The sequence below is a fragment of the Sylvia atricapilla genome, chromosome 6, assembly GCF_009819655.1.
Source record: "Sylvia atricapilla isolate bSylAtr1 chromosome 6, bSylAtr1.pri, whole genome shotgun sequence".
Lineage (NCBI taxonomy): Eukaryota > Metazoa > Chordata > Aves > Passeriformes > Sylviidae > Sylvia > Sylvia atricapilla.
Genome location: NC_089145.1, coordinates 22912158 through 22933657, shown reverse-complemented (window position 1 = coordinate 22933657; position 21500 = coordinate 22912158).

Genomic DNA, 21500 nt, shown 5'->3' with positions numbered 1-21500 from the left:
TCCTGAAGGTGGTACTGGGCATTTCAAGCTTAATGTTCCATCTCTGGGGAGATGGTGAAATCATGCAATTCTGTGTTGATAGCAAGATATTTAACATGAGGTGAAGGTTGGAAAATAATTATCACTTTTAACTCTTTTGCATCTTGCATGTAGATTTGTTAATGCATCCAAGAGCATTTAAGTCAATGTTGCTCGTGTAGGAATCCCAGATGAAAACTTGAAGTCCTAAATCCTCTTCATACTCAATTTATTCACTGTTGACTTTCTCCTCTTCATATATATATATATATATATATATATATATATATATCTATATATCTTTTGATTCTTTAGTCAAATAAATGAGTGACTGCATTTTTTTTCATTTAATTGTTCATTCATGTACTCTATGGCGTGTTAGGGCACACGTGGTCAGTAATTTCACTGCAACAAGAGAGGGGCAGTCCGAACTTCGGAACTGGGAAGGCGGCAGAAGGATTGTAGACCTTGCTGCTTTTGCAGCACTGGGAGGATGGAGGCAGCAGGCTGCACTGTGTTGTCTTTTTTACTGGAACATCCCAGTGTCTGTTTCTCTGTAAAGCAGAGAATTTCTCCTTCTTTCTGTGAAGCAGAGAATTTCTGCGTTGAATGTTTTCCAGATTGCACAGAAGCAGAGATAACAAAATTTCAGTCAGGCTGACCTGGTAGGAAACGCACAGGGTGGGGAAATCAGAATGTGTGACTGCTGTTCTTTACTCTGCTACAGACACCTTAAATAACCTTCCACAAGCCCATGAGTATTCTTTAGTATTTCTCCTTGCATGATACCTAATCCTGAAAGAAATTATGAGCTTTATTATATTTTTCTTTGCCAACACTAAGTTCTTTTTGAAAGGGAGGTATTACAATGCTGCAAAGTATTAATTCCTTGGCATTTTTAAAAATTAATGACAAAGGTAATATTTCTTTTTTGTGGTAGCATTATGTGTGCAAAATTAGATTGGTAGCAATGGCTGAATCAGTACCAAACTCATCAGATCTATGTCAGCATCTTAAAATAAGATTTAATTTCCTATTTCCAGTACTCTGGATTCACTTTCATGGGGAGAAATTGATTGAATATTTATTGAACAATACTGCAAGGAAAAACCTTTTCTTTTTTTTCAGCAATGAACTTTTTTCTACTCCGGATATGTAATCAACTTTGCATTTTATTTTCAACAGAAGCATCAACTAAGCTTCAATAATCCATACTTCTCTAGCCTGCATCTGATTAAAAATGATCAATTTACTGGACCATTTTTCTATCTACTGTTTAATCAGTAATTGGTTTCAAGTTAAAAAAGAATACTTCTGTCTTAAAAACCACATTAGTCTTCTGGTGTTTCTTGGGAGATGAATATTGAGGAATACTGATGATGCATATGCATAGAAACCTAAATCTCTTATTCCTGTTCTTTTGCAGCCATCTCTTTTTCATAGAAGACATCCTTCAGAGTCATTAATGAAGAAACAAATCCGTATGTTGTAAAGCTGTTAAAAGGGAAGCAAAGACAATCTGGTATAACTAGTACCCTAATTTTAGTGTCTTCCCAGGCTTCTCTGGACAGACAGGCCTTAACTGAAAAAAAAAAAAAAAAAAAAAAAAAAAAAAAAAGGAAATTGTCCTGTTCACAGCACTCACAGTGATGGATCTGAGCAGCTCTGGCTCTTAAAGCGTTAGTGGTCTGTGATGAGCAACACAGGACAGTTATGAAGGATGGATGGCTGATGATTTTGGTGAAGCTCTGTAAACATTTGGTAGTTATCTCTTTTTAGTGGATCTGCTCTCCCATTTTTATCACTGATATAGGAATGTTGATGGTCTGCATTTTCTGTAAGAGTAAATGTGTAATATTATAAATTATTCATTACACCTGTATGTTTCAATCAGAAGAGGAGACAATAAACTTCAAGAAAAGGGTGATGAAAGCTGTGTTAGAGTCCATTCTTGTTAAAGTACTGGAAGACATAAGTGATTACTCCAAGTTGCCCACACACATATTCTGCTTATTTTTATTGGGAAAAAAGCCTTCCCATTAGCAGCGCTGTCAATGTATGTCATTGATCTCCTGTGGGGCAACATGAGGATTGAGCAGACGTGACACTTTATGAATGGGACAGAGTTACACAAGTGTTCCATGTCACCACTCATGTTTTTTCACTTCTAAATCTTCCTGAATAAACTCATTTCTGCAGCCAAAATATTATCTTTATTTAGTTTTGGCAGGAATGATTTATATCAATTAGGGGCTTACTTAAATGCAAAATATGTTTTAAAAATAGATATAGGTAACATTGATTCATCAGGGTTTTTTATGCTTTAATACCAAGCTAAAAACTCTTGGCTATGTTTGAGTAAGCATCTTAATTCAGGGATCATGCTCTGCCTCGGATCCTATGACTGTCATTGCTAATGCTTATATTAACATACTCATATATCATGAGGTTACAGTCAGATCATACCATAATCTCTGGCTTTCCTTGTTAACTTTCATACTACAAGGTTATTAACTCCAGAATTCAAATACTGCAGAATTGGAAAAAGGAAAGAGTTTTGATATCTAAAGCTTTAGTAGAACAATTATTCACAAGAATTAATGAAGAAATTAGGAGAAAAAGGACACTTTGTAGTTAAGGACAGATCCATCTTTTTTCTAATCTTTAAACACTGTAGTATCTTACAGCTTTTATCAGATAAATTTAGTCTTAGTACCAGGCCTTGCTTCCCCAGAGTTTTATCAGTAGAACGTGTATACGAGGATTTGGGAACAGAATTCAGTTAAGTTGATAGTATGACAGGACACTTTGGAAGGAAAGAAGTATAGGAGATCTCCAGTTCCGCCTCCTTCTCCAGCCAGGGTCAGCTATGGGTTGGACTGGGACACTCAGCGGAGCCTTGCAAACCTCAGAGGATGGAGGCAGCTTAGCCTCTCTGAGAAGCCTCTGCTGCTGTTTGACTGCTCTCATAGAGAGGTTTTTCCTTATATGAGTTCTGAACTTCTGTTCTAGCTTATGTCCTTTGTAATCCCAGCATGCAGCACTGTGAGGAGCCAGGCTCTTTCCCATAATCTCCTAAGAGTTCAGATTTCTCCTGAAATCCCTGCTTCTCCAGCTGAACAAGCACAGCTTCCTTGGCCTCTCCTCCCAGGACAAGCAGCCTCCAACCATCCTGATGACCCTCTGCTGAACTAGCTCATCATCTTTCCTGGCAGACCAAACCTGGACACAGCCCTGTAGATGTGGTCCAGCATGTGCATAGCAGAGGCAGTTCATCACTTCCCTTGATCTGTGCTGCTGCTGCTGACACAGCCCAGGAAATTGCTGGCTTTCCTTGCTGGCAGCACACGCTGTCAGAGTGTCCACCAAGGCTCCCAGGACCTTGGCAGCACAGCTGCTCTCCTGCTTGCCAGGAAGCACACTTCAAAGTACAGATCATGAAATGAAGACATGGAATATTTTATTCTGATTCCCAAGAAAGATACGTTGACATATTTTTTGTTCTTTATGTTTTCTTTGAACAATTAAAGCTCAATTACATTGATCCAATTTTGCAAAGAACTAGGGTTATGACAGAACTCTGCATCATTCTGTCTGCATTTCTTAAATTGGTTGTATCTGCTAATCTATCCTTTTTCTCAGGAAGATCCTAGCAAAACTTTTAAACAATATTATTCTATTTATTGAATTCAGCTTGATTGGAATGTGTTATGATTCTCATATTTTATAGGAATGGAAAATATAATATGTAAATTGACTGTGAAGGAAGAAAAATGGTCAGAAGAGGAAAAGTGAAGTAAAAATAGTATCTGCCAGGCAACCAGCAGTTATTTTTTTGCAATTGACTTGCAAATCAGGAACAGGATTTGTGTGTTTCAATCATACCAGTAAACAAATAAATGAAGCCCTTATGCAGCATTTTATGCAGGATATTGTGGACTTTATAGCTTGGTGTTTTTTTGCCATTTGTAATGAGAAAGGGCAACAGATTGGAAGAAGGCAGCATTAAACCATAAATTAATGAACTGTAATGTCTTTAAATCCCATTGTGAGCTAATGTTAGATTGTCATTGGTTAAATGCTTTCAAGGACTGATATTAATAACACTCTAAAGGGAGAGATGTCAGCTCCCTAATGGAATGGGGCCGTTCAAGCAATATATTTGAAGACTGGTCAGCAAGCTAGCAAGAGCAAAGTGTATGCATGGAGACAAGGGAAAAGGAAGATCAGAGGATCATCACTTAATCCTTCCATCTTAGATTGTCAGAGATGAGAGAATAAATCAGTTTTTCACAAGAACTCTTTGTCCTGCTGGGTTTGTGTGATGCTGCAGTTCCAGGAAAAAAAGTGACAGGGGAAGATGTTTATTACAATACTGTTCTGAGAATGAAATAAAAGCAAGTAAAAAATCCTGCTCCCTAATTACAAAACAGAAAGTTGTTAAAAAATATCTCTGTGTCTTCCATTGTCACAATAACATTCATCCCTCAGGGGTTTAAAGCTTTTATTCTGTTCCCGTCCTTTAGAATGGGCATCCATTTCTGCCAGGTTCCACTGCCGCTGCTTAAAAAACTGGACATTGGAAATTAAAGAGAAACAAGCCTTTAAATGAAAATGCAGAGGTATTGTAGTAAGACAGGATGGAATTTAGCCAGTTCCTCTAATGATAACTAGATTGATTTTATTTTTTGAGAAGTAATAAGAATAAATTGAAGGTGTATACTACTAGGCCTGTACAGTGTCAGAGTTGAATTTTTTTTTTTTTTTTTTTTTTTTTTTTTTTTTTTTTTTTTTTTGTGGAGGTGGAAATCCGTTTGGGTCAAAACTGTATGCTCAACAGAAACTGGGTCTCCTGTGCCATCTTCCTAGTGTTATAATGTTCCCTAGGTCCAGAAACCATTCTCTCTGAGCTATGTTAGCTGTGGTAGAAGATGGGACTGGTGTGGGGTCAGAGCAGTGTGCTGCACTGACCAGGCCACTCAGTGGGAAAAGCCAAGTGGGTGCTGGAGGCATAAGGATTGCTGGAAAGGCGTTAGGATGGCTTCTGTTGATTCCCAATTGAAGGTACGAAGTGGGAGGAGAAAAAGTCTGAGGTGGGAGAAGAGTTGATATTTTTATTGATGGTACTATTGGAACTTTGCTTGGATTAATTATGATTCTGGACATTAAAATTGCTCATGTATTTACAGGGATTGATGGCATCTGTATCCAGGCAGCATCTTGCCCTTTACTGTTATGAAAAGAGTGTTCCTCTGGGAGACAGCAATGAAGAAAATTCTTCTATTTTAAAATAAGAGCTGTTATCCCTGGATCACCCACCCTGGAGATTACAGGGTGGGTGATCCAGGGATAACCAAAAGCATGCAAGGATGTAATTTCTGTCTGTTAAGGGCAGCATATTTAAAAAAAAAAAAAAAGAACAAAAACCAAATGAAGCCAATAATTTTCATAATGCCGGGGTTTCATCTTAACCTAGGAACATACAGCATTGCAAAGTTCATTAAAATGTTTCATCTTTTAAGTTTTGGAAAACAGGATCAGCAGATCATGGTGTGTTGGTGTGCAGGTAGAGAGATTTAGAGTCTGCATAAAAAGCGTGGGAGACGTAGATACGTCCTTTGGAACATTTTGTCTGTGTGCCAAGGAGCACTGCCTCCTGTAGCACACAGTGTGACTGATGGTTTTAGTTATGGTTTCAAGGTCACAACCTAATATCTGGGGTTGATTGCAAGATTATTCTGCCATTATTGTACCAACTGTACGTTGGTATGGTACAGGTTTCTTCTAAAATGTGAAAAGAGAATAATCTCCTATATTTCCATGCTGATTTATTCTAAACGAAAGAGTAAACTCACAATAGCCAAAAAGATAACATAAATATCCTGAAGGGTCTTGTTCCCATTAAACTTCTGAGAGAGATAGATTTGCCTTTCAAAGGATTTTATTGGTTAAATGTAATCACACAAATGTCCAGTCCTCACAAAATTTTAGAAGATGATACTGTGACCTATAAAAGGAATATATTCATCTTTACCTTTATTAGTCTGCGCATGAAAGACTGTCATTTTCTGTTAGAAAGAAGCATTTTTATTAGTTGTCTGAAAGCAATGGAACAGTAAATTTTTAATTTTGGTTTAAGAAAAATAACATTGGATACTTTTGGCAAATTATTTCTTGGGAAATGCACATTTTAAAAAAAAGGGTGGGGATCTGTTAGGAATGCAGATGTATACACTGAGACTGGTGATAGGAGATCACATGGGAACTTAAGTGATTCTGACAGCTTTTCTGTTTCAATGGTATTCTTGTTTGAGAAGATCCTGGAAAAGAACTGCTGCAAGCTTGCACTTCTTGCACCTGCCTATTCTGTGTGAAGCAAAAAGTTCAGCAGTTCAGGTATTCCTGCATGTAGTTTACTTGGATTTCCATCATGGAGAGAGAGCTGTGTTTGATCATGGTGACAGCAGAGGCTCTCAACAATGCTGTGCCAGGCATCGGTGCAGAAGGTGACATGTGGCTGTCGTAGACAAAAGGAAAGGAAGACAGCACAGATTAAAATAGTTTTTAGGCACTTTTGAGGATGTTTTGCAAGGCACTTCAAAAAGTTTAAATATCAGTAGTGGTCCACATGTTCATTTGGAAACCATCACTTCAGAGACGATCACAAGGGCTCATGAGTCAGGGATTGTCATCCACATCTTCTGCCCGTGTGTGCAGTGGGGACTCCAGGCCCTTTTTAGAAAGACAGAGAGCAGAAATTGTGTATATGTCTGACTGCCGGCGCAACTTTGGGACTGACAGGAATGGTTTCTATTTTTCCTTCCCCATATGGTCTATCAGGGGAGCAGTGAAGGAAAGCAGTTATTTCTGTTTTCCATGCTTCAATTTTCTTTGTACAGAGAAAAAATAAAATGGAAAGAAAATCAAAATAGGAAAAGAAAGGAAAGCTGAGTAGCAAGGAAGGTCAATTATCAGTTGATGACTGTGAATATTCAAATATATATTCATCCTTAGAAGACACAATTTGTGGTGGCTACCCCACACTTTACCCTTAAAAACTATGAGAGATTGCTTGTCTTTAGCAAGATTCCTTTCATTCTCTCTGCAGGAACTCTTCAACTCCATGTCTGCCCATCCCTAAACTATAAATTCCACTCATAAATTGAAATCTGTCCTCTGTCTCTTCAGTCCTGTTATTTTTTTATCAGTGTTGTAATTTTTCTCTTCTCTGGCCTTGTTGTGCAGATGATGTCTGTGTTTTCTATATCTGGCATAGATTGTGCAGATGAAAGGCTCACAGAATGTGTCCCCATCACTCATCCAAGTGAAGAGGTCAGGCTTGAGACAGAACTGTCCTGATCTTCTGCACCTCGCTGCTTTCCTGCAGCCCTTGCTCCTGGGAGAACAATGCAACTCCAAAGAAGAACTATTTTCCCCCATTTGCAAAGGACACTTAGTCAGAAGTGTCTTCCCAAAGGAAAACTGGAATTATTGGGAGGACTGGAGAGCTGCTTAGCCAGCTGCAGCCATGGGGGCATGACTCAGAACAGCACAGGCAATTCTGTAATGAGCAAGATGCTGCCAACTGTTACTTCATCTGCCTTGAGAGTTTGGGAGTAAAGAAACGAGGAAAAGAAAGAAAAGTGCAGCCAAAGGCACTTAAATATCATTAGAGTTATGTAAATCAGGCGAGTTAAAAAGACAGAACCTAAGTGTTATTTCTCTCCAGGGGAGTTCTGGGGATAACTGAAAGGGGGGAGCAATGTCTCAAAGAAAGATGAACTGACAATTTTTCTACATGAGATTTTTTTGGATAGACAGAAAATAACCTCATATTGATGTCTTATTTTGCAAGACTGATAAATATAAATACAGAACTTAATCCTTTAAGAATAGTATTTATGAAAAGGTTAATACCTGGCTTTAACATTTTAACTGTCCTGGGTTTTGATGCACGAAACTTAAATGACAATTACATTTTTTTGGATCCTCTCCCAAACTGATTAAAATAGTTTATATTTAACTGTACATCACTTATATTATTTTTGGGTTGTACGTAAGAAATTCAGAGCTGAGACTAGATAGTAAAAACATGGCTATTAAAGACCATGACAGATATGTATTTCCACAGTCAGGAGTTTTTACAGCTGTGACTTTAACTATTGAAAAGATATTCCCTGCAAATATGTCTGTTAGTGAGGATAATGTTCAGCAGGGGTGCAGGAGGCCAGAGCAAAGCACCCTGCTCTGTACAGCTCTGCTGTACTGGGCGTGTGTGACTGATGAGAGCCATCAGTTCTGCTCCGTGGTTTCCCTTCAAGGGAGTTTGCCTCGGGTCAAGATGCGCCGACTCTATTTATAATTGCACATCTCTCAATGTCCCAGATCTTTGCATAGAGGTTCAAAATTAGGAGGAACTGAGTTGTGATAACCAGGAAAGTGTGGACAGATTACTAAAGAATTTTCTCGTCTGTGTGGCAAAGGACACACAGTAGCACTTGTGAAACTAGATTGGCATTTCCTATGTTACAGATTTCAGCTTATGCCTCTTCCTGTTGACTGTATGGGTAAATTAAACTCTTATCTGAGTTAAAGTGCTAAGGATGGAGATATTAACATGTGGGCACATGACTTTCTGCATGTAGCCAGCTTACTAGAGCAATGCCACCTGCAAAGAGAGAGGCTCGCTGTAATCAGAGCTCTCTGCAGTGGGCAGAGAAGGAGCAGATGAAGAGGCGGGGAGTTGACATAAGAGCTGAGGAGCATCCAGCCAGGGGCAGTGCTGGATTTTATGGAGAATAAAAGTATGCACAAAGGATTCAATAGCTAACAGAACATAGACAAAGCCTGGGCCCAGTACACAAAGCATTTTTGCTTGGAACTGCCAGTACATCTGCACTGCAAAATACTGGCTCACAGAAGTAACTAAGAAAGCTGACTGTGGCTGCAGAGAATCCTGCCTGGGATTGCTTTGCTTCTCAGGAGCATTTTGCAGATTGCCTTGGGCACCTAAGCTACCTTACCTTCTCTGGGGTATCCTGATTCACAAAGCAAAGAGGTCGAGACTGATGAAGGTTTGACAGCTGAAAAATCTGAGCATTTGTTAGAGAGTAGCTTTAGCGTAATTTATGTACATCCCTCGCTCTTCGTATCAAAGTAAAATGGGGGATTCAGAAACTATTCATAATAAAGAGGCCTATCAGAGCCTGATAGTAAATGAGGTTGTCTTAACAATGTATCATGGCACTAAAATGTTTCTGCCATCAAGAAGAGATGTAAGATTTCAAATCCCATGAGTAGTAATGTGCTACCATAGCTAGTCCAGGGTTTCTGAGGATTTTTGTCAGCCCAAGGGTATTCAGCTCTAGAAGTGCAGTTAGGGGTTAAAGACTGGGCAGATTTCTGGATTTATCAGAATAGAAAGAAGAGCAAGTGAGACGGTAGTCACAGCAGTTCGTCAGAGAGGAGTCTTTTTGGAAACTGCTCTTTGGTTGTGCTTTAGCAGCTGTTTCACCTGGATAGTGAATGGCATCTCCAGTGCAGCTCAAGTGAAAGGGGAAGAACAGGAGCTTGGAAGCATGCAAGCCTACTCGCTGTTTTGAAAGCATAATTTTCTCCTCCAGGGCTGCCACTGGATCTGCTCAAAGTCAATTTCTCAGCTTTCTTTGCAGGAAGAGAATAACTGAATCCTAAAAGACTTAAATATGTGAAATCTCTTGAAATTACTAAATGTACTATGTATGAAGAAAAAAAAATGCCTGAATGCTGAGAGTTTTAATGACCTGAAATTATATTTTGCTTTGTGTCATGTCATGGATATTGTGTACACCCCACAGTATCCTTGAGAATCTTCTCCTCTGGGGACAGCAGTAGTGTGACATGGGAGTTGTAAACTGTGCACCAGAACTTGTCTGTCTGCTTTGCCCACTGACTCAGAGGGGACACTGCTTGAGAACACTTATTGAACTTCAGGTATTTCAACATGAGTGGCTGTTCTCGATTTTTTGTGAAGTTGCATGAGGCTCTCACATCTGCTTGACTCACCAGTAGGACAAAATCCATGTTAGGGAGAAATGTGTGACACTGCATAGAAGAGGCAGAAGATAGTGTGTTTCAAGGACAGAAAAGGAGACTGGAAAGAAAAACTGCTGTGTTTCAGACTGACAGTAAGAGGCTGCTCTGATGATATTGCAGCAAGACTCTACTTCTCAAAAGTATCTAACAGATGTGAGCCATAGGAAACTGCACAGGTACCTGCTAATTGGGCCACTCCATTTGAGAGGCTTTTGAAAGGAGTCATAGGTATAACCAAATTGTAGGTTCATAACACTGTTTTATTCATAACTCTTAGCTGAGAGATACAGCAGTGGATTGTGCTTTTAGATGTACGGGAGGAAAGATGAGCAATGGGCTACACTTTTTAGAAACCTGAGAGTGGTACTGAAAAGATGCAAAATGATTCCCAGGTCAGCAGAGCCTCACCTGCAGAGCTGCAGGCTGCAGAGGTCAGTAGTGATGAGGAGACCTCAAACAGGCAAGAAAGGGGTAACCTAGTCAGGCTGGACTCAGCAAAAGTGAGGAAATAAGACCAGCTGCTACTCACAGGATCAAAGTGTCATAAGAGGCAAGGATTTCCATCTAATGGTGAGTTCAGGACTCAGTCGGGTCTCACAGAGCCTGACACACAGCAGGGGAGGAATCATGTGGCTTGAACCAGCAGCAGGAGCCATCCCAGGGGCTCAGTGATTCCTCTGTTTCTGTTCCTCTCTGGGGAGACAGTGTGGCTCACCGTGCTCTCCAGCACAGTGTGGGCCCTGCTGAGGCCCTGTGGGCTTTGTAAATGGTCATTTTCTGTCTGAAAAGGGAGTAGGACACTTTCAAATCCATGGAGGGGATACTTTATGCTGTTCTACCTTCATGGTTGTGCTCCTGCCTTGGAGTGCTGTCTTACACACTCCTCCAGGTGAGGAACTTGAGAGATGCTCATGCCCTGTGCAGTTTAAAAAAAATCCCAGATCACAGAGTTGCTACCCACAGGGCAGCAACAAATGTCAGGCTGAGGAGCACAGGTCAGATTTCCTGTTCCCAGGTGCCACAGATGATCAACCTCTGCACAGTTTGTGTAAAAGAGTTACCCTTCTCCAGGTAATTTTGATGGCCTCTCTTCCAAAATGGAAAGTTTTATCCAGAGTGGGGAATCTGAACATATGCTACAATCTCAGGAGAAGAAGCAGGTCAGTCACCATGCAGAGGTGCTGTACCATCCTTTAAATGCACTGACATTAGCTATATTCTCGTAAGATGAAACTGCCCACAAGTGTGGGGACTTTCCCTTTGAAAGCCATGAAAAATCATGGAGAGCAGGTCCCTGAAAAAAACATGCCTTATCTCCATTTCCACTTTTATTTAAGTGTCCAACTCTTAATGAGGCCTCAGAAACTTTTACAAATCTTATTGATATTTGAGGACCTAAAATTAGTCCTGACGATGTGTTCCCAGTTTTATTCTGCTAGGTTTGGCCAGCTTTTTAAGTTTTCTTGCTGAGAATAACTATCAGTTTCTTGATTTTTCTTTGAATTTTTTTATCTTTCATCTTTCCGGTGCTCGGTAAGAACACTGACCTCATGGCACTGCTTTCCTGTCTTCAGCTCGACTTGGAATATGCAATTTACATAAGGCAAGTAAAAACCACCACATGTTCTGTTTAGAAATATTGGTTAGAAAGCAGAACAGCGTAACATAGGAAGAGGCTGCAGATGAAAACGTGTCCCACAAAAATCACTGAAAGCAAAAGCAATATATATATATAAATTGCAAGAAATTCTTCTCTAGGAATCTTGGAAACGCAAATGCACAAATACTCTCAGATCAATATCAGGAGAGCAAACACATAACGCGTCTTTTGTGGAGACAGGGAGAAGACAGATCCAAGGTGCACAATGCATCTGAGCAAGGGGTAAGAAGGGTTTTAGTTAACCTTCAGGTGCAAAGAATAAAGCCCCTTCTCTCAGCAGGTGACCAGTTACCATTAAACGAAGTGAAAATGGGAACCTGCCTTGTCTGGCCTCTGATGGGGACCTCACATTGTCTACACCTGTTTCTCATGGACCCCATTTCTCTGCCTCCTTCAGTTCCAGACATGGGTGCTCCTGAGCTCTGTTAGCAGGAGGAAGTTATACACCCGACCTGATCATGCATTAATCTAACTAAAGGAAGTGCTGGACAGCGTTTGAAGTGTGGTATTTGTTTACTGTTCATATGTTTTGCAGCTAGATACTGTGTCTGTCAGCATGTTCTTTTAATCAAACTTTCTTCTCTATTGATCCTGTGAGTGCCTCGAGGTGCTCTGTCTCCTGGGACAGGTGCTTGTATGGTGATGTTACTAAAGTAGGAGCGCTAGCTCTGAATTCTTTTCTCTCCTTTAGATGATAAGAATTTGCTCATGTGGTGTGGCTGTTTTGCACAGCTGCTGTGATGCATAATCCTGTTTTAAGTGACTATCTTGGGTCTGCTTTGTATTACAGGAGGCACTAAGCCATTGAATTTCTCTTTGGGCAGACCTGATGTGTCAGTCCTGGCAAACAGGCATTTCCAGTGTCGTGTTACATTCGTCTGACCTGGAATTCAAAGGCTTCTCTTTGAAGACAACTGCTTCTACCATGGGCAAGGAGAAGTTTATATTTTGTATGAAAATGGTGCATATAAGAAATCATAAGAGAACCAGAAATCCTGGCTCTGTTTATGCTCAGAAAATTAATACTGCCCTCAACAAGGCCTGAGAGTGAACCTGACTGATTGCCTAATTACTCCAAAAGGCAAAGCTTAGGGTTTCAAGTCTATTTTTTTCCTTTCTTTTTGTCTTTATTCCTCCTCCCACCTCCTTTTTAGATGTATTTCCTTAATAAAGCACTTCTATCAGTATTTTTCTTCTGCTTTTACCTATCCCTAATTTTAGGCATAAGCAAAAGGGAGTGTGGCTGCTTACTTGGCTCTATGCCAGTGTTAGACCTGGCAGCCACTTCCTGCTTCCAGGAGAGCTCTGGGGATATGGAGGCTGATAGCAATGCTTGGCTGAGGAAAAAAAAAGGTAATGAAAAATCAATGGAAGAAAAATTTCTCCTTTCAAATGTTTAACTCTGCTTTTCATCCCGTGTGGTAGCAATAATAACCCGGCCATATCTTCTCCTCTAGTGGTGTTTACATTGTTAAGAATACTCAAATCGACTCTGCTTATAAGCTTTTCTCCAGTGACAGTCAAGACTAGTTTTACTGGAATTAAAGAAAAGCCTGACTCTTCTGACAGGAATGCCTGTTGGATCTGATTACAGTTTGTTGGACACCTATGTCTTAATTTAGGCTCCCATCAAATGAAATACAGCCATGGGAATCCTCTTTGCAGGATTTTCCAATGTCTAAAGGCATTTTTGTTGATTTTATACCTGAGTGTATCAATGCATCTCAAATGTTTTACTTTTTGGTTTCTTTCTTAGCTTAATAGAGGCAAATAGGGAGGAATTTTTAAGTGGTTTTTGGAGCCTTTGGATTTTTATTTAAATATTTAGAAAGCTGAGATATAAATAAAAATGCTGTTACTTGCTTTTTGTTAAACTCTAGGTTGTTCATATAAACTGAAATTGTTCATGCCTAACCTGTAGGCTAGCTAATAGCTTCTGGGCCATATTCCAGGCTTGTTTATCTTGTGCACTGCTCTTCCTTTGGTCTTGTTGAACACGTTTTGCCTTTGGTCATACTCATCTTAGTTGGTGCAAGAGTGAAACAAATGAGTTTCTCTGAAGGGAGTTGGAATAGATTGTAAAGATGTTTGTTTAAAGATTTAGCAAGGGTCAATAGGAAGTGCATTTGTCTCCTGCTAAATTTATGATGAGTCTGCAGCATCAGTTAGTTGCATTATCTGGCAACCATTGCTTGAACAGTCTGCTGTCTTCTGGGTGGTTTTATAGGTGATGCTGTCCTCTGAGTTTCCATGCATTTGTGAACTGTAAAGCTCTGTAACAACATTTGTGCAAGTCTATTTTTTCCTCCCAGCAAATTTCAAAAGTCGCACTTAAACAGCAGCAAAATGCTTTTCACTTGCAGACTGCTCACTGGACAAAGTTAACCTCTAAAAGCAATTCTGTTAAAGGTAGGAATATGTTTTATACAAAAGAACCCCAAGTATAGAAAAACCCAAAATTATGCAATGGAAGCATAACAAATTGCTGGCATAACCAGGATTTTCATTTGTTAACATCTTTTTTTCAAAGTTATGAGGTATCATCTGCCAACTGGCAGCTTTTTCAAGTTGATGTGGCACTCTGAAAATCAACCTAGGCTGAGGTTCTCAATTTGTAAGTGCATTTCAAAAGCTAGGTTTATACAAATGTTTATGCTTGGTTTTAAATCAGCTGCAGCCATCCTGGACCAGTTCCCTAAGGATTAATTCAGCTTTTGTTGTTATTTGCAGTTCTTTATTTTATAACTGTGTAGCTACCACTGCCCAAATGAGCTAGTTTAACTCTGCATTGGGCTGTATTATAGGCAGTCTAAACCTCTCTCAGCAGAAGAATGCTTACTTGGTATTTTGGGAACTCAGTTCACTGGAGTAGCAAGCTGCCTGTGGGATTAGGGGGCTGCCTATCTCTGCAATCCTGTTGCTGAGAGTGTTGGCCCCTGGGTTTATCAGTCACTGTGATTTGTGTAGTTGTGAAAAACTGCTTGCAAGTGTTTACATTAGAGATGTCATCTTCATCTCTGTGTGTAAATATGTTGCTGTTCCTATTATTTCCCCTAACTGTCGATTGTTAATCTGTCATTTTCAATGATCACACCCACTGAACTCCAGTGTGCAATAAATTACCTTCTAATCAAAATGAGTTCATTTGCCAAATGTTGCAGGAAGCAACCTGGCAGAAATTTATACTTAGCTGATAAGAAATGTCAGAGCCAAATATTCACATGTTAATTACTGGACCTACAATATGCTTACATCCGCAGAATTCCCTCAATCAAAGAGAAAAAGGATTAGTCTAGGCACATCATGTCAGCCCATTTCTACAATTTATTACAGAGTTCCTCTGCCTTTCACTCAATGACTTTTCAGGGCTTGTCCAGCTTAATTTTAAAGGAATCAGGTGAGAGAAGCTTTCACCGTCTCTTTCTACTCTTGCAATACTTTCTTCTGATGTTCATATTGCATTCTATTTTCCTTAATTTCACTCACATTGATATAAAAGTATAAGTGTTAAATGAGTCTCATCTTTAAATACTGTATAAATTTAAAACATAACTGATGCGCTCTGTAGATTCTGATTTTTTTTTTTTTTAATCTGATGTGTGCTATCAAATATAAACTGCTGAATCGGAACCTTATGTTACCTTTGGAAGACTCTGGCTGTTGTTTTTTAACAGGATCTAAATGCTTGACTATTTCAGACAAAAGCAAAGACAAAGTGACAGATTAGTTCAGTGTAACGCTGTGTATTGAAAAGAGCTGTGCCAAAGAGTAGTGTGATTGTTATTGCTATTACTTTGGCCACACAGATATTTCTACCAAAGTGACATATAGATAATCGAGCAATGCTCAAGAGCTCGATCAGCACTTCACTAGCTCCTTCATGGCAAAACAGAGCCACATCTCCTGATAATTGTTCAGTCCTAGTGTTTCTGTGTATTTGTCCAGTAAACAGAACCAGATTGCCACTTTACATTTATACTGCTATTTGTCAAGTGTTAAACTGAAGGAACTCCTGCATCTTTCTTCTCTATGAGCTTTTCAGTGGTGTGTCTGTTACACACTGAAGTGCAGCACTGTCAGTTTGTGCAATGCAATTGTTGTCAGTTCAGATCATCTTTCCAAACAGTTCACTGTAAACTTAGTGGAACAAATGAGTGCAGGCATTCTGAAGGGATGGGAATTATGTATCATCAAAGCAATGAGTGAACTGCTGTGATGTTATTAGATTTTTTTTTAAAGGCATGAAGAGAAGATTTAGTTGTTGTATTGCATGTTGGTCTAAGAGCTGAAAGAAACCTGCAAAAATTCTATTTAATGCTATTTAAAATGACATTTAGGTGACAAGAGTCTGGAAAATCTTTTATTTTACCTTTCCCTTTACTCAGACCTAATTGTCTTCTCAAATACTTTCCTTGTGTAGCTCTTGCCCTCTACTGGAATAAAGGAAATGCAAACACATGTGTTTGAAAATGATGTGCTAGGTTTTGCTCTTCCTTAATGGCTGAAATAAGTTTCAGCTAAAGTTTGTGTTTGTTTTGATCTAGAAAGAACAAAATATGCATGACTGCCATGTGCATGATTTCTCTGCTGGCTGGAGGTCTGTTGTTTGCTCTTTGGTTACAACCTTAACAATGGTGCCCTGTGTTGGAAAACTTTAGCTCTGGTGGTTTGAGCCTGTGGAATACTTGAACAAGGAGTCCTGTTATGAACACCCTTAGGTGTGGTGATGGTCATCCCTGAGCTCTGTAGTTCATATTCATAGGTGCTTTTGAAGCTGTGTGCTGGCTCCCCAGCTAGCAGCATCTCCTCTCTGTTTTGTTAGAACCAGAGGGAATCACTATTCTGTGTGTGCTGACAAGGTCTGCAAAACATGAAATGGGAGATGGGCACAGTGGCTGCTCTGGCCTTTAGAAGATATTGGTCCTTGCTCTTAATGAATTGCAAAAAACAAAGTATTGGCTTAAGAAATAATTGTGCTCCTGTCTGGTTTTGTTGCTATTTCCTGTAACCCCCACTTTACCCCAGATCCTACAGTGACAGGGGCTTTTGCAGTTCAGTCTTGCTTTGTCTGGAGGGAGAAGTCCAATCAAGAACCAAAAGTATAGGGTGCCCATCCAAGACAAAACTGTGGGCATTTGTAATGTAGCCCATTTCTGGAAATGGTGTTGGGGTGCCTTTGTAATGCTGCCTCTGGAGCAACAAAATGTTTTGAGCTTGTTACTGCTGTGGTTATATTTGCTTCTGTCACAGTATTGCTGACAACTGGCTTCACTCGTTAACCCTCAGTCTACTGTCAGCTCAAGCCAGCCCTGCTAGGTAGCTAACTCCCTAGCTGATGTCCTCCTGTTCTACACAACTTCTCTCTCCTTGATTCTTCTCTCATTCTATCTCTCTCTACCCTGCCCCTGACCCATTTTCACTCTTCCCTTTTGCTTGTTGAGCTTTGCAAAGATTCTTCCATAAATGAATGCAGAGTTAGATCTGTTCCTTATCACATAAATCTGAAGTCCCAGCTCTTCCTTTTGGTGTGTCAGAGGTGTAAGCATTGTTTTCATTTGCATCTGGTTTCTGAAGCAAATGTTTCATCTCTCTCTCTTAAAGTAAACCGTGTTCTCAAAAATGGAGAAGTTTAGCCTTAGCCCTTTCAGAAATTACTCTCTCAAATCCTTCTGTGAAGAAGGAGAGAGAGGAGAAATCAATAACTTTACTGGGAAGGAGGACAGGAGATCACTGTGTAAAATCTTGCAAAATCCTATAAACAACTGAGTATTGCCGAGACAATTCTCTGGGTATCATCTGTGCTCTTCTGTAAAGAACAGGCCACAGGAGAGGCCAGATTACCCTTCAAGCAAAAAATCCTGGAATTGGGAAGCAAATGAATTTTTCTCTCTTCCACGAGAATTAGAAATTTTCCAGTCAGTAAGAGAAGGGCAGGAACAGTAAACGGGGCTGCATAGTAACAGTGGCTGAAACATGCAGCTAGTTAATTAATGTTAAGTAGCTCAAACATGCAGCCTAGATAATTAATATCATTAAGGTTGCATGGCCAAGCTTGTCTCAAGTATTTCCAGCACAAAGCATGGCCGTGCAGCCTTAATCCATCTGTAAACATGTATCCTTCACAATGTAATCCCTAATTGCATTTCTCTGATGTGGTTCCCCAGAATGGTATTGCATCAGCCTCTGCACAGCAGCTTTCTAACAAAGGGATGAGGCAGGAGAACAGGAAAGGAGAGCTGCTACTGCAGGCAAACAAAGTGCACAGATAAAAGGGTGTGTCTCGGGATCAGTACTGCTTAGTATCTTCAGCAATGACACAGATAGTGGGATTGAGTGCCTCCTCAGCAGATTTGCAGGTGACACCAAGCTGAGTGGTGGGGTTGACACACCTGAGGGATGGGATGCCATCCAGAGGGGCCTGGACAAACTCGAGAAATCAAGAAGTGGGACCTTGGGAACCTCATGAAGATCAATGAAGCCCAGTGCACAACACTGAACCTTGGTCAGGGAAAGCTCTGGTATCAATACAGCCTGGAGGTGGAAGGGATTGAGAGCAGCCCTGCCAAGAAAGACTTTGGTGGTACTGGTGGGTGAAAAGCTGGGCATGAGCTGGCCGCGTGCACTGACAGCCCAGAAAGCCAGTTGTATCCTTGGCTATACCTGAAGAGGCCAGCAGTGGTCAGCAGGTCAAGGGAGGGAGTTCTCTCCCTCTCCTCTGCCATTGAGACTCCATCTGGAGTGCTGCAACCAGCTGTGGCTCTCCAGTGCAGGAAGGATGAGGACTTGTTGGAGTCAGTCTAGAGGAGGGCCAGGAAGGTGATCTGAAGGCTGGAACACCTCTCCTGTGAAGACAAGCTGGGAGGTTTGGGGTTGCTCAGCCTGGAGAAGAGAAGGCTGCAGGGAGCCTTTCAGTGCCTAAGGCAGCCTACAAAACAAGTAGCAACAAAAGTATAGCAGGGCCTGTTGCAATAGAACAAGGGGTAAATGTTTTAAACTAAAAAAAATCGAAGAGCTAAAAGACATCTAAATGTCCCTTCCAATGCAAATAATTCTATGATTCCATGGTTTAAAAACTGCCCTGGTCAACACAATTCAGCTACTGGTTCTGTGTTATACAAAACCTTTCCTTTCAGTTATGCTTCATCAGAGGTGATTGATATTTTTGTGTGGTTTTCACTTATAACTTGACTCACAGAAGCACTGACTGTATAGAGGTGTAGCTGCAATCTATAGACAGATAAAGTGCAAGAAAATGAAAGAGTTGGCTTGCATCACATGGTGGACTCGACTATACATTTATGAGTCTTAGAGATGTTTGTTGAACTTTTTCTTAAAACCTGGAGTGACAAATCCTCCAAGCAAGCAGCTTCAGCATGCTATTGCAGTGTTTATTAAAAATTTTTTTTGAAGTGTTTTATCTTGAATATTCATCCTGAAATAACGGATAGAAGAAGACAAACAGGTTTAAGAGGACACCGAGGTCATACTATTGCAGGGGTTTTGGAGGGGTTTGGTTTATCTTTTAGTAGAAGCCTTTTGCATATTTGATGACTTGGCTTCCCTCAGCCTTTTAAGGCTGTACAGTGCTTATCTCTCTAATCTGCTTCTTGTAGGTGATGTTTTAGCTTTCTACCATTTTCATCTCTCTCATCTATATGTTCTTTGACTGAATTTTATTACTCTAGAAGTGTCTTCCACCAAATGAAATATTGCTAATGAGGTCTTATCAATGCTTAGTGCAATAGAAAGATAACTTCATGTGTCTTGCAGGTTCTTTACAGTGATACAGGAAAGCAGCAATTTGCATTTGTATCTCATCTTGGATTTTAATTGGAACCAAACAGCTGTTCCACTGGTGATGTTTTCAGAAATGGATGGAACAGTGTGACTGAAAGCTTTCAAAATAATTCAGCTCAAGGGGAAAAAATGCTTCAAGCTAAGTAGTTGGATTCTGATGATTGTAGGCAAAAGGAAGGCTCAAGTAATCTTGAAATAAGTTGGCCTCAACTTTACCTGTAATAAAGCTGTAAGTAACCTGGGTGTCTGTGCAGACTTTTGGGCAGACTTTCCTTACCGTTCCAGGGATCTTTATTGAATGAGTGGTCAGAAAGAAGGTACAAGGGAATGAACTTCATCAGCCAGTGCCTTTAACGGGAACAGATTTAGTATTCAAAGAAAAATCGTTTGCCTAGGGAATTGTCATCCTCATGTCTTACACTATAGGGTGTGGCTGTGTTTTGGTTTCATTCTTTTGAGACTTCCAGTGTAAGCTGACTAAATCAAAATTCTCCTCACATTGAATTGAATGCTGATGAAGATATAATTTAACATGTTACTACTGCTTTCAACATAGTGAAGTTATGATGTGTACCTCTTTCATGTATAAGTAGTAGTCTTTCCTAGAAAATAAATCTGTATTGGTTGGTTAGTATAAACACATCAAGTATTATATCCATTATCTGCTTCCCATATTCTGAAAAATGTTTGACTCATAGTCAACCCCTGGCTCAGAGGCTCAGTAATTCTAATGAATATTTCAAATAAAAAGCAATTACTACTGTCAGCTCTTTCCCACAGGTTTTTGGGTTTGTGTTGACAGGCTGTGCAGGGGGTGCACTGTGGTTCTTAGGCCCTCATCAAGAATTTGCAAGAATCCTTGTAATACTTTATTCTGTGGTTAAAACCTTTTGCTATTTAATTCTTGGTGTCTGCTTCCAAGTGATTATTTACTCAAAGCTGGCATAAGAAATGGACTTATGTAAAATGTTATCCACAAATTCCGGTGTCCAATTTGTATTAAACCCCATCAAGTAAAAAGTGCATTAGTTCAGGGTTCTGGATACTTTGTTGTGGTGGTCAGGCACTGTCAAGCCTTGGCACTGTCAAACTCATTAACAAGATTGCTCTAAGCTGCTAGAGAAACTGTTGCATTAATTGTCATCATCAATGTCAAGAGGAATAAGGTCTGAGCTCTGAAAATGGTGGCAAGGGAAAATGAAGGACATAGTCTTAAAGGTGTCTTATTACCTCATCCAGTGCAGCAATTACCTTCCTTAGACCCAGATGTCAAAACAGACTAGATACAGATAATATAAAGATTGACTTTTTCTCTGATAAATATGTTAGACTTCTCAGTGATGCTTCTGACTTTCAGAAACATAGAACCAGATGCTTCCCTCAAGTGGAAGGCTGAGTTACCCGTACATATGAAAACACTCTGAAATGCTTCTTTGGGAGACCAGATCTGTGCCCATTTCTAGGAAATTTTGCAAATCTTGGGTAGAAGCGAGCAAGCCTGAGTCTTGCTGGGTAAATGGAACATCTTCCTTCTTCATTTAGTTATCTCTTAACTGTATTTAGTTGCTGTCATTGATGTCATTGAGCTGAAGCCATTTATCATGGTTCTAAGTAATCCTTAATTAACTAATTAAGACAGTGAAGTTCTAAAATAGCTTCAGTATAATCCCAACAGAGAGGGAAGCCATGATAAAACTCTCACTTTTGTAAGTGAATTGCTGTCACCTATTAATCTTTTGTGTTCTCTCACATCCTTGGAGCAAAGGGGACTCATGTTTTAAGGGGACTGCAAGCATGCACTTTGTTGATTAAGGTAGATTTTATTTTGTGACAGACATTGACGTCTCTCTCTTACCTCTTCCTGGGAAACTGCTAACTCAGATCATACTCAATTGCCTGCATGCCCTAGTCACGATTTTGCCTGAAAACTCTTGAGGATAATAGCTTAGCT